Source organism: Rhincodon typus, chromosome 43 (assembly GCF_021869965.1).
Source record: "Rhincodon typus isolate 14 chromosome 43, sRhiTyp1.1, whole genome shotgun sequence".
Classification (NCBI taxonomy): Eukaryota; Metazoa; Chordata; class Chondrichthyes; order Orectolobiformes; family Rhincodontidae; genus Rhincodon; species Rhincodon typus.
This window is the reverse complement of record NC_063374.1, coordinates 6,491,949-6,504,539: the sequence shown is the minus strand read 5'-3', so window position 1 is coordinate 6,504,539 and position 12,591 is coordinate 6,491,949. Positions and strand designations below refer to the sequence as shown.

The 12,591-nt window shown below is 42.2% G+C and overlaps 1 long non-coding RNA gene across 1 annotated transcript; it reads left to right on the top strand.

The window, feature by feature from the left end:
- Nucleotides 1-600: 600 nt before the first annotated feature.
- LOC125487691 lies at nt 601-10,467 on the top strand. The gene is made up of 3 exons (XR_007266058.1): nt 601-654; nt 7,133-7,237; nt 10,381-10,467. It is a non-coding gene; the product is annotated as an uncharacterized LOC125487691 (long non-coding RNA).
- Nucleotides 10,468-12,591: the final 2,124 nt, after the last annotated feature.

Sequence of the window (12,591 nt, the reverse complement as noted above, 5' to 3'; positions counted from 1 at the left end):
AATGGACAAACTGTTCAGTTGGTTAAGGAAGCTTGCAAGTAAACCATTCAGGCAGGGAGATTTGATTCCTGATCTCAAACAGGTTGGAGAATTCATAGAATCCCTACAGTGTGGAAGCAGGCCATTTGGCCCAACAAGTCCACACTGAACCTCAGAGCATCCCACCCAGACCCACCCCCCTACAACCCACCTAAGCTACACATCCCTGAACACTACAGGCAACTTAGCATGGCCAATCCACCTAACCTGCACATCTTTGGACTGTGGGAGGAAACCTGAGCACCCAGAGGAAACCCACGCAGACACAAGGAGAATGTGCAAACTCTACACAGACAGACACCTGAGGCTGGAATCGAACCTGGGTCCCTGGTGCTGTGAGGCAGCAGTGCTAACCACTGAGCCACCATGCTGCCCCCAATTGATGTGGTTGGGGCTGATTCACAACAGTCCCTCTGGGCTGCCATTTCTGTTGTTCTGTCCAGTAACCGCCTCATGAAAGTTTACGCCTTCAAGAAAAATGGTCAAGATTAGCTGTGATACCTCTACGAGTGAATAGCTCGCCGGTAATCATTCTGTGGGATTTCCTACCTGAAAAATATCCACTAGAGGGAAGCAGACTTCAGCAAGAGGATTGCAATAGTGCGACTGCTATCGGTAAGAAGGGAAAAAGAGTTAGATTGTTTCTCTAATATTCTGCTAACTTTTTGATTTTATAAATAGAAAATTTGTAAATAATCTTGGCATTTACAACTTGGAAAGAGGCCCTACAGCCCAGCGTGTCCAATGCTGATTATAAAGCAACTATCCACTCCCCCATTTTCCAGCAACAATTCTTCCTTAAAACCCCTCTAAACCTCCTTACCTTAAATCTGTGCTCCCTGATTATTGACCCTTCTACTAAGGGGAATCGGATAACCCTTCAGTTTTCTCTGCTGTAAGGAACACAACCCCAGCTTATCTAGTCTCTCTTCATAGCTAAAATGCTCCAGCTCAGGTGAAATTCCTCTGTACCCTCTCTAGTCCAATCGTATCCTTGCTATGGCATTGCTTGACTAATAAAGACAGCTATGCCTTATGCCTTCTTAAGCAACTTGTCCATCTGTCCTGTTGCCTTCATGGATCTGTAGACGTGCACCCCAAAGTACCTCTGTACTTTCTAGGGTTCTACTGTTTGTTCTGTACCTCCCTTTGCTTCCAAAACGCATTTTTTCACACTTTTCCAGATTAAATTCCATTTACTGTTATAAATCACTGGTTAGGATCTAACCAAAGTAAGATACTGTGGATACTGGAGATGAGAGTGAGGGAATTTGGGGTGTGTGGCAGCATCTATAGAGGGAGAAACTTAATGTTTTGAGTTTGATACGACCCCTCTTAGCAGTTGGAATATTCTATGTATTACACATTAGGAATGATATAGAGAATGCAGATGATATAGAAACATAAATACAGAATATTGGGGCATGTGTGGGCCATTCAAGCATGTTTCAATATGATATCCAGCTCAGTCCCCTGTTCCTACTTTCTCCCCGTATCATTTGGTCCTTTTTGTCCTAAGAACTATAATCTACATCTTTCTTGAAAGCCTTCAAATTTTTGGCCTCAGCAGTTTCCAGTGGCAGAGAATTCCACAGGCTCGCCACTCTGGCTGAAGAAATTTCTCCTCATCGCAGTCTTAAAAGGCACAACCCCTTAACCTTATACTGTGATCACCGGTTCTGGACTCCCTGGTCATTGAGAAAATCCTTCCTGCCTATAACCTGTCCAGTCCTGTTAGAATTTTACAGGTTTCTATGTGATCGCACCCCACCCCCATCTTCTAAACTCTAGTGAATATCGTCCTAACCAGTCCAGTCTCTCCCCATATATCAGACCAGCCATTCCAGGAATTATTCTGATAAACCTTCTTTACACTCCCTCAGTGGCCAAAACAGCCATCCTCAGTTAAGGAGATTGAAACTGCACACAGTATTCAAGGTGTGGTCTGATCAATGCACTGTATGGTTGCAGCAAGACATCCCTGCTCCTGGACTCAAATCCTCTCATGAAGGCCAACATACCATTTGCCTTCTTCGCTGCTACCTGCAATACTTACTTTCAGACTGGTGTACATGGACACCCAGGTCTTATTGCACCTCCCCCTATCCCAATCTATCACCGTTCAGATAATAATCCGCCTCCTTGTTTTCTGTTACCAAAGTGATTTAGCTCGCATTTATCCAGGTTATGCTCCATCTGCCATATATTTGCCCACTTTTATTTAACTTGTCAAAAATACAAGTGATCAGGAATTTTACATAGGTGAAAGGCTTGCATAACATCGGAAACCTCCTGCACAACAAGAATTCTGTCAAACAGAAGTAGACCATTCTGCTCCTCGAGCCTGCTCCACTATTCAATAAGATGATTACTGATCCTCTTTTTCAGCTACCATTTTCTGCATTTCCACATCTCTGCCATGATTTCTCTAGCATTCAAAAGTTATTGCTGTGTCTGGACTTGAATATATTCACTAGCTAAGTATTCACAGTTCTTTGGGATAAGACAATCAGAAAGGCTTATTACCCTTTGAAGAAATTTCTTATCTCAGTCCTAAATGGCCAACACGTTAGTCTGAGACTGGGACCCTGGTTCCTCCCTGCATGTAGCCTTTCAAGTCACTTTGAGTTTTTATATATTTCAATGAGATCATCTGAACTTTAGAGAAATCCAGAGAATATTCTCCTGCTCTGCTCAGTCTCTTTGAGAACAATCCCCTTATCCTGAGAAAATGGTGAATCCTAGGGGTGCAGGTATGTAATTATTTAAAATTTGCCTTGCAGGTAGACAGAGTAGTTAAGAAGGGTTTAGCACACTTGCCTTCATTGCTCAGACCTTTGGGTATAGGGGTTGGGATGTCATGTTGATGTTATACAGGAAACGTCCTGGTGGGGCCTCTTCTGGAGTACTGTGTGCCATTCTGGTCGCCCTGCTACAGGAAGGATATTATTAAATTGGAGAGGGTTCAGAAAATATTTACTAGGATGTTATTGGGAATAGAGGGGGCATTTTTCCGCTGGAGCGTAGGAGATTGGGGGTGAGTTTATTGAGGTTTATAAAATCATGAGGGGCATAGAAAAAGTGAATAGCAAGTGTCTTTTCCCATGTTCTTGATTTAGGGTAGTGTGGCCAGTGTATTGGGCGTACTGTGTCCTCTTAGCATTGTGTATCAAGTAGGCACCTGCAGATGAAGTTGTTGGGATATCCGTTGTTTGCAAAGACCTTGTCTAGGTGCTGTTCCTCTTTCTGCGTAGTTCTGGCATATTGCAGTAAGTTGTGACCTGTTTAAATAGTGTTGGAACTCCCCAATGGTCATTCGTTCTACCTTGACATTGAGAAACGGAAGTTGGTCGTCTTCTCTCATAAATTTGCTCCCATTGAAAACGTTGTTGATGAGATGGTGTGTCTCTTCTAACTTGGTGCGTTTAATGATGACAAACATGTTGTCCACGTATTGTAGATGTCAGGGTAGAATGAATGACCAACAGGGAGTTCCAAACCACAGTATATAGGAAGGCAACCCACATTGACCCAATCCTCGATTTCCACAGCAATCACCCCAATGTCCACAAACAAAGCTGTGTTAGAACACTATTCAAATGGGCCACAACTCACTGCAACACACCAGAACTACGCAGGACGAAGAGCACCTATACAAGGTCTTTGCTAACAACGTAATATCCCAACAACTTCATCCACAGGTGCCTACTAGGATAGACGCTGCCGAGAGGACACAGTACATCCCAATACATTGGCCACGCTACTGTATATCAAGAACATATCAGAACTGACAAGACTCCTACAACCACTAGGAATCATGATAGCACACAAATCCACAGCCACACTACGACAAACACTCACAAGGACCAAAGACCCCATACCTATGACATGCAGGACCAGTGTAGTTTACAAAATACCTTGCATTGACTGCAACAAACATTATGTTGGCCAGACTGGAAGGGAACTAGCCATCAGGATACACGAACACCAGCTAGCTACATGGGGTTTGATTGCCATTCTGACTGGGGTAGATTTAGAACCTGTCTCCTTGCCCTACCCAGAATGGAGTTCTCAGCACTGGAGGTCAGCCCTGTCCTTGGGCAGCGAACTTTAAATAATTTGAGGTGAAACAACATATCACAGTAGGAGATGGGTAACTAGAGGACTTGGGTTAAGAGGTTTAAAAAAAATTCCAGCTCTAGGATTAAGGACACAAATCTGGGTGGATAAAGATGCAAAAGGTATATAGGATCGTCTGGCTCTGTAAGTATTAGGGCAGAGTTCAAAAGCGGAGTGTGTGTGAGAAACAACCCAAAACAATACACCACAGGAACAGGCCCTTTGGCCCTCCAAGCCTGCACCAAACATTTTGCTCTTCCATACTAAAACTGTTTCCACTTGCAGGATCCATGTCTCTCTATTCCCTTCCTTTTCATGTATTTAACCAGGTGTTTCTTGTATGCTGCTATTGTGTTTGCTTCCAAGCACTTCACAGCACGTTCCAAGCACTCACCACCCTTTGTGTGAAAAAATTGCCTCACACATCTCTTGTACACTCCACCCACCCACCCCCTCCCCGCTGCACCCTTGAACCTGTCCCCTAGTAATTGACCCCTCCAGCCTGGGAAAAAGCCTCATACTTTCCACTCTATCCATGCCATTCACAATCTCATAAACATCTATCAGGTCACCCCTTAGCGTCAAAACAAACCCAGTCTATCCAGCCTTTATAGCTAAAATCTCCCATACCAGGCAACATCCCTAGTAAACCTTTTCTGTACCCTCTCCAAAGCATCCACATCCTTCTGGTAGTGTGGTGACCAGAACTGTATGCAATATTCCAAGTGTGGCCTAACTAGAGTTCTATTAACCTGTATAGATCGTTGGCGAGACTGCAGTTAGAACAGTGTGCCCAGTTTCTGGGCTCAAAATTAACTCATTGCCCTACAACCTCAACTAAAATAAAGAGATTTCTAAAAATGAAAGTAGAAATTAGAGGTAAGAGAGTCTGGGCCGTTTTCCATTGGAACATGGGCAAAGAGGCTAGATCTCTGTAAAATTGTTTAATTGTTTATCTCATGGGGAAGATGAGGAAAACGTCAGTAACTAAAAGGTTTAAATTTAACATTACTAAATGAAGGAGAGATTGGGATTGTTTTGTTTTTGCTCAGAGGATCGCTTTACTCAACAGAGTGATGGAACCTGAACCGGTAGCGGCTTTTAGAAGCAAGATTTTGAAAGATAAAGGGAATGTGCAGAGGATTTGAACAATCTTAGAAAGCGGGAACAGACACAATGTGCCTGTAAAATGACATGATTCTGCAAGAAAATGTTTTTAAGGCATTTGACAGCCTGTAGAGAAGTAGAAGGGTAATTCTCACTGAGGGACATAAGGTAATAAATGGCGTAGATGAGGTCAAGGCAGAATACCCATTTCACGTTCTTTCAGGACACTCAACATGTGACAAACGTGCAGTGATCTAATGTATTGATAGGCATTAAGGGATATTTGAAATAAAAATTTGAAGTGCTAGAAAACACGTAATAGATCAGGAAGGCAGGAGGTAAACAAGGAAATGTTTGAATTTAATAAAAAGTAGTGTTTCCTCCAACAGTGACTACTACTCTATTAGCTGCAGTGCTCTTTGGGACATATGTTGGTTGTGAAAGGTGCTAAATAAATGCAAGTTTTTATTCTCTTCCATGTGAACTGGAAATTCACAGCTGATATTAAAGGGGAATCTGGAGAAGGACATGATCAGGACATGATCAATGGTAGTGTCCCTTCCTTTGAATCAGGAAAGCCCAGGTTTAACTCCCACCAGCTCCAGAGGTGTGTCACGACGAATTTGAACAAATTATTCAAGGGGCTGTCATGGTACAAACAGTAGTGTCCCTACCACTGAGCCAGAGGGCCCGGGTTCAAGTCCAACTTGCTGTACAGGAGTATTATTATGTCTCTGAGCATGTAGGTTAGAAAATATCAAGAAGCACGTGAGGAAGAAAGGAACAGGAGGATATGTTTGAAAACAAAAAATACTGGAAATCACGGCAGGTCAGGTGGCATCCATGGACAGAGGGCAAGCTAATGTTTAGATGACTCCTCATCAGATCTATACTTGAAATGGTAGTTTGCTCTCTCTCCACAGATGCTGCCTGACCTGCCGTGATTTCCAGCATGTTTTTTTTCAGTACAGATTCCAGCATCTGCAGTAATTTGCTCCTAGGAGGATATATTTGCAGGGTGCGATGAGGAGGAGGCTCACAGCATAAACACCCAATCTGTTGAGCCAAATGACCTGTTTCTGTGCTGTAGGTTTGATCTACCTACAGTAAATGGGGGACTGAGGAAAGAGATAACAGGGAGTGAGATCATTGGGGAAAGTCAATGGTAGAAGGCAAGAACAACACAACAAATGATGGCACATGATTAAAATGAGGTCAGTAATGCAACAAGAAACAAAAGATGAGGCATGATTTTGTGAAAAATCAGGGGGGGAGGGGAGGTTAATGGAAGAAGGTGCAAAAAACAATGGTATGGTATCAGAACTGAGACGTTATACCTATATGAAAGACTGAACGTGCTGGGGATCTTTTTTCCTGAAAAATCCAGCAAGGATGACAATTTCCAAGCAAACCCATGAGTGCAGAGCAGCTGACTGGCATGTACTGATGGGGCATTCCCGTGCACTCCTACTGGTTCCGGTGCAAGCATTCTACTGGAAGGAGTATTTGATACATGATGGGTAGTTGAGTTAGAATATTAGGAGTTAAATTGGAAGTGGTGAAGTGTTTTGAGTGCTTCTCATTTTGATGTGTCTTCTCTTGCAATAAACACTTCACAATGATTTAATGTATTTCGATGAAAGCAGGAATTACTTTAAATGCCATTTGTCTTTGTTAAGTAACAGAAATGGCCACTGCTGAGTTTACAAAATGAGGTGTCATTTCTGATATTTGCCCATAATCTGTGGGTGACCAGTTACAGCTTTCTGGGGAAGTACTTCTTGTATGTTTAGTCCATGAAATGTGCTAAAGTTCAGCATCTTAAATGTCCAAAAGATTGACTGTGGTTCCATTTGTGTTTTCACAGTGGAAAGATGTGTGGGTGGACTGTGATTTTGAAAGACACCGTTCTTCTATTTCACCATCAGCTGGGACAAAAACATGATCAAAGATGGCAAAGAAGGACTGGAAAGTAAGATTTGTATGGAGCAAGTAGTGTTACAGATACAAGGGCCAAACTGGACACCTCTTTTGCTCACATTTCTACAACCTAATAGATGTTGACAAAAACAATAGTTTAGAGCAAACAAAGGTCATTTTGAGAGGGTTGGAATTGAACTGCCAAGAAGGTGAGTTAGATGCCTTTATGATTTTGATTAGACGACACTTGGAGTAGGTATCGTGAACAGTTCTGGTTGCTGTAGTATTAGAAGAATGTAGAAGCACTGGAGATGGTGCAAAAACAAATGACTGTCTCGGTACCAGAAATGAGAGGTTATACCCGTCTGAAAAACTGAACCAGCCAGGGATCTTTTCTCTAGAAGAGAGACTTGAGAGGTGACCTGATAGAAGTCTTTAAAATTATAAATAGATTCATTAGGCTGGACATGGAAATGATTTTTCTCACTGAACGTTAAAACAGGTTCAAGGGGCTGAATGACCTATTCCTATGTTTTTGCAGGTGAGGCTGGAACTAATATAAGACGATCACTTTCACAAGGGAATTCAGGAGAAACCTCTTTAATCCAAAAAGAGGTGTGAATGTGACATGCCTGTGCAGGGAACGGTTGAGATAGTTCATGTAGATGCATTTATGGGGAGGCCAAACAATTGAGTAAGAAAGGAACAGAACAATAAATATATTTAGATGAAAAAAGTTGTAAGATGTGTGGAGCATTAAAAAATGTACTAGAAATTTTGGGCTGAATGGCCTGTGTCTGTGTAAATTTTATGTAATACTGTGTAAGGATATAAGAACCAGGAGCAGAAATAGGCCATTCAGCCCTTCAAACCCGCTTCAACATTCGGAGATCTCAAGGCTGATATTCTACTTCAATACCATTTTCCTGCACTATCATCATATCCCTTGATGTTTGACCTTTATAGAAATGTATCAATCTCAGTCTTGAACATGTTCAATGTGTGAGGTTTCCAGGACAGAAAATTCCTAAAGATTCAGCATTAACTAGAGACAGGAGTTTGTATAGGAGCAATCATTATGTAGGTCGTGATCTTGAAGGCTCTTCTGGTTCACATTCAGTGGGCTTTTTTTTTGTTATGAGTAAAGGAAGGTAGTGAGGGAGTATAGCTGTGGTTGTAATGTGTAGTCGTAGCAAATGTTTTTTGACAAATAAATACCTAAATATTCATCAGCTTTTTGGAAACTTGGTCCCCTTCAAGGGTTGATTCTGCATTTGCGAAATCATCATGTGAATTCACATGTGTGGGTGATGGATGAGGATGGAATATGGCTGAGCTATGATTCAGTTCATCTCAAATGACACTGACCCTGCAGGGATCAAACCGGAGACTTTATACAATGCCTAAACTAGTCCTTAGAAACCGGGCTACTTACTCTATCTTGGGTGTCACATGGCTGGCAGAGAACGTGAGTCGTAGTAATGATTCCTCTGAGGAATCTAAGCCAATTCAGAAACAATACATCACTGTTGTACACGATGACAGTCTGGATATTCATTCAGCTACAAGAGGCCTTACTGCAAATGGATAAAACAATTATCTTGAGTGTGATGTAGGCAGCTTGAAAGGTCAGTGCTGTTGTTGTCTGGAATTGTTTTATTTTCTGAGCATTGTCTGTCTGTGCTCAGGGATGGAGAGGTGCACACGCTGCACAGTACTTAAAAATCTTTTTGGTAGAAAATCCCAGAGGTGATGTTCAGGTGACAAGCCAGAGTCTCCAAATTCATCTACACATCTACATTAGCATTAAACAGAAATGCAAGCCACTGTCTGCAATCTTCAGTCTGGACGTTTGGCCATTTTGATATTCTTTTGAGTAGAAAAATAAGTCTTAATTATGGTTGAGAATAATCAGGCTAATCGCCCATGTTCCCTTTGTCTGACCTCTGTCTCTTCATGCACTGATGCCATGACACGATGAATCCTGTATCATTTGTTGATTTATTTTCAGATGAGATTTGAAAGGATTCATTACCTTCTGAAGCTGCAATCACTGATTGTAATTGGATCTGATCAGTACTAACTGGAGTGAATCACTCTCAAAAGTAAAAACCAGATTTGAATGTCAAATTACTTAATTTTAAGAATGGCTCAAGCTGGTATCTAAAATGTCAGAGACCCTAGATTGAACAATATCTCGAGTCAACTTCCTTAGCTGCACTCCCAACCCTGACTCAGTGCCCTTCCACTCACCATACGGTATGCCTCTTTCAAGGCACATTGGCTCAGTGGTTAGCACTGCTGCCCCACGGACCAGAGTTCAATTCCAGCGTCGGGTGACTATCCATGTGGAATCTGCACACTCTCCATGTCTGCATGGGGTTTCCTCCAATGCTCTGGCTCCCCCCCACCACCGTCTAAAGATGTGCAGGTTAGGGAGGATTGGCCGTGCTAAATTGTCCCATAGTGCCCAGGGATGTGCAGGTTAGGGTGGATTGGCTGTGCTAAATTGCCCCATAGTGTCCAGGGATGTGCAGGCTAGGGTGAATTGGCCGTGCTAAAATGTCCCATAGGGTCCAGGAATATGTAGGCTACGTGGGTGAGCCATTGGAAATGCAGGGTTTCTGGGATAGGGTAGGTGGTGGGTCCGATGAAGCGTCAGTGTGTTTTTCCGCCTGGCATTTAAGCACTGGGGTCCGTTGAGATGGATTGCCTCACTTCCAGTTTTCCTTCGTAGTGCATCTACAAAAATCCCCTGTAGAGACTGCGAGAAACACTACATCGGACAAACAGAAATGAAACTAACAACAAGAGTACATGAACACCAACTGTCTACAAAAAGACACGACCAATACTCACTCATCTCAATCCACATGGACAAGGAGAACCACGACTTCGACAGGGACAACACCAAGATCCTGGGACAGGCTAGGCAGGGACAAGCACGAGAATTCCTGGAAGCATGGCACTCCACGAAGCATGCTATTAATAAACACATTGAACTCGACCCCATATACATTCCACTACGGAGGAAACCTGGAAGTGAGGCAATCCATCACAACGGACCCCAGAGTTTAAAAACCAGGCGGGAAAACATTTCTGAAGAAGGGTCTCAACCTGAAACATCAGCTTTCCTGCTCCTCTGATGCTGCTTGGCCTGCTGTGTTCATCCAGCTGTACATCTTGTTATCTCAGATTCTCCAGCATCGGCAGTTCCTACTATCTCTGGGAAAACACACCGACGCTTCATCGGAGGCTGCGCTGAGGATGTTACTAAGCATGGTAACGAAACATCTGCGGAACAACAAACCAGCTCGGCGAGCCAACCAACCTCCACACCCACAACCCGAGCTACAGATCTACTCCAAAACCTTACAGATAGGTTTTTTTTAACAATTACAATGGTTACATTAAGCTCGAGTTGAATTAAAATTTCACCATTCGTCATTGTGGGATTTTAGCCCGTGTCCCACCAGAACATTAGTCTGGAGCTCTGGATTACTAATCCAGTGACATTACCAATACACCACTGTCTACCCTTAAAAAGGGTTTTACAGTCTTCCCTTCCAAGCCGCTCCCTACCTACGTGTCTGCCTCGTCTATTTTAAACTCAGGATTGAGAAGTTTAGTGTCATAAATGTCATCTTAATTCCTTCATTACAGCAGTGACCACAATTTGGCTGTAAAGGACTTAGAGACACCTGAGTTTTTGAAAGATGATGTATGCATATAAATATTCCTTTCAACTTTTCCAATTTCTTTCCCCCATGGGGTGAGTTTTCACCAATTTAACTTGAATCTTTTCCCAAGGGCACAGATCTAGAGTTGAGCTAATTCCATTTGAGGTTGGATTTAGAGAAATCTAGTGGTATTAATAATGGTGAGGGTTGAGTAGTAGGACCTTGAGAACAGCAGGTCAAGAAAACAAATCATTCGAGTTTGATTTAATGTTGGATTGAAAGTTGTATTGAATCTCTTTTGAGTTATCAGTGTTTTAAAAAATGTTGTTTTGACACAAAAATAAAACATCGGTTTTTCTCATAAATTAGGAAGATAACAGATTCCCCAAAAGGTAATTAACTCAAGGTTAATTTCCATCCTCCAAACAGAGCTGTGAAATCATTTATGTATTTTATTTCCTCTTAAAATTAGTGAACTTTTCACCTCTTTCAGTCTCAATCTGTTTTCTGATTTACCTAGGCTTCTGTTCAGCTTTTTTCAAATTTGAATCCTGATCTTCTCCTTAAAGCTCAGACCACCACCTATGCTTTTTTCAACTTATTTTAAAAATGCATTACTTACCTTGATCAGCTAATAAATTGCAGCCCAGGGAGGAATCTAAGACTGATGGGAGCCAGAGATTGAGAAACACAAGGACAGTCAGCTCTTGCGAGCCACATTATGCATAACTGGGACTGTTATTAATCACAAAATTAACACAATAACAGAAACAATATCTGCATAATAAATTGCAGGCACCCAGCATGGCAACTGTGAGATTTAAGCAATCAGCATCAGTATTACACAATCAAATCTGTAACATTTTTATTCACTGGTTAATGAACAAATCATTTGGCAATTACATTGTAATATTTTAGAAGGACCAAGCTTTGGTGGCTTGTCCAAATCGATGCCAGGTGGCAGGATTGGAGTCCCTTACTTTATCTTAAAAGAAAAGGGATCTAAAAGAAATGAAGGTGGAACATTGTCAATTCTGCTGACCATTGTCACAAAATTAGCTCCAAGGGGATGGTTGTACTGTCGTGTAGCAGTCATAGAGTCATACAACATGGAAACAGGCCCTTCGGCCCAACTTGCCTATGCCACCCAGTTTTCACAATTTAAACTATCCCATTTGCCTGTGTTTGATCCCTATCCCTCCATACCTATCCCATCCATATACCTGTCCAAATGTTTCTTAAATGACAAAACTGCCTCCCCCACTACCTCTGGCAGCCCATTCCAAACACTCATCACCCTCTGTGTGAAAAAATTACCCCTCTGGACCCTTTCGTATCTCTCCCCTCTCACCTTAAACCTATGCCCTATAGTTTTAAACTCCCCTACCATGGCGAAAAGCTGTTGGCTATCTACCTTACCTACGTCTCTCATGATCTTATAGATCTCTATAAGGTCACCCATCAGTTTCAGGGAAAAACTTCTCAGCCTATCCAGCCTCTCCTTATAACTCAAACCTTCCAATCAGGCAGCATCCTAGTAAATTATTTCCACATTCTTTCTAGTTTAATAATATCCTTTGTATAGAAGGGTGACCAGAATTGCACGCAGTGCTGTACTCCAAATGTAGCCTTACCAACATCTTGTACAGCTGCAGCAAGATGCAGCAACTCCTATAGTCAATGCTTTGACCAAAGAAAAGAAACGAGCTGAAAGCCTTCTTCACTA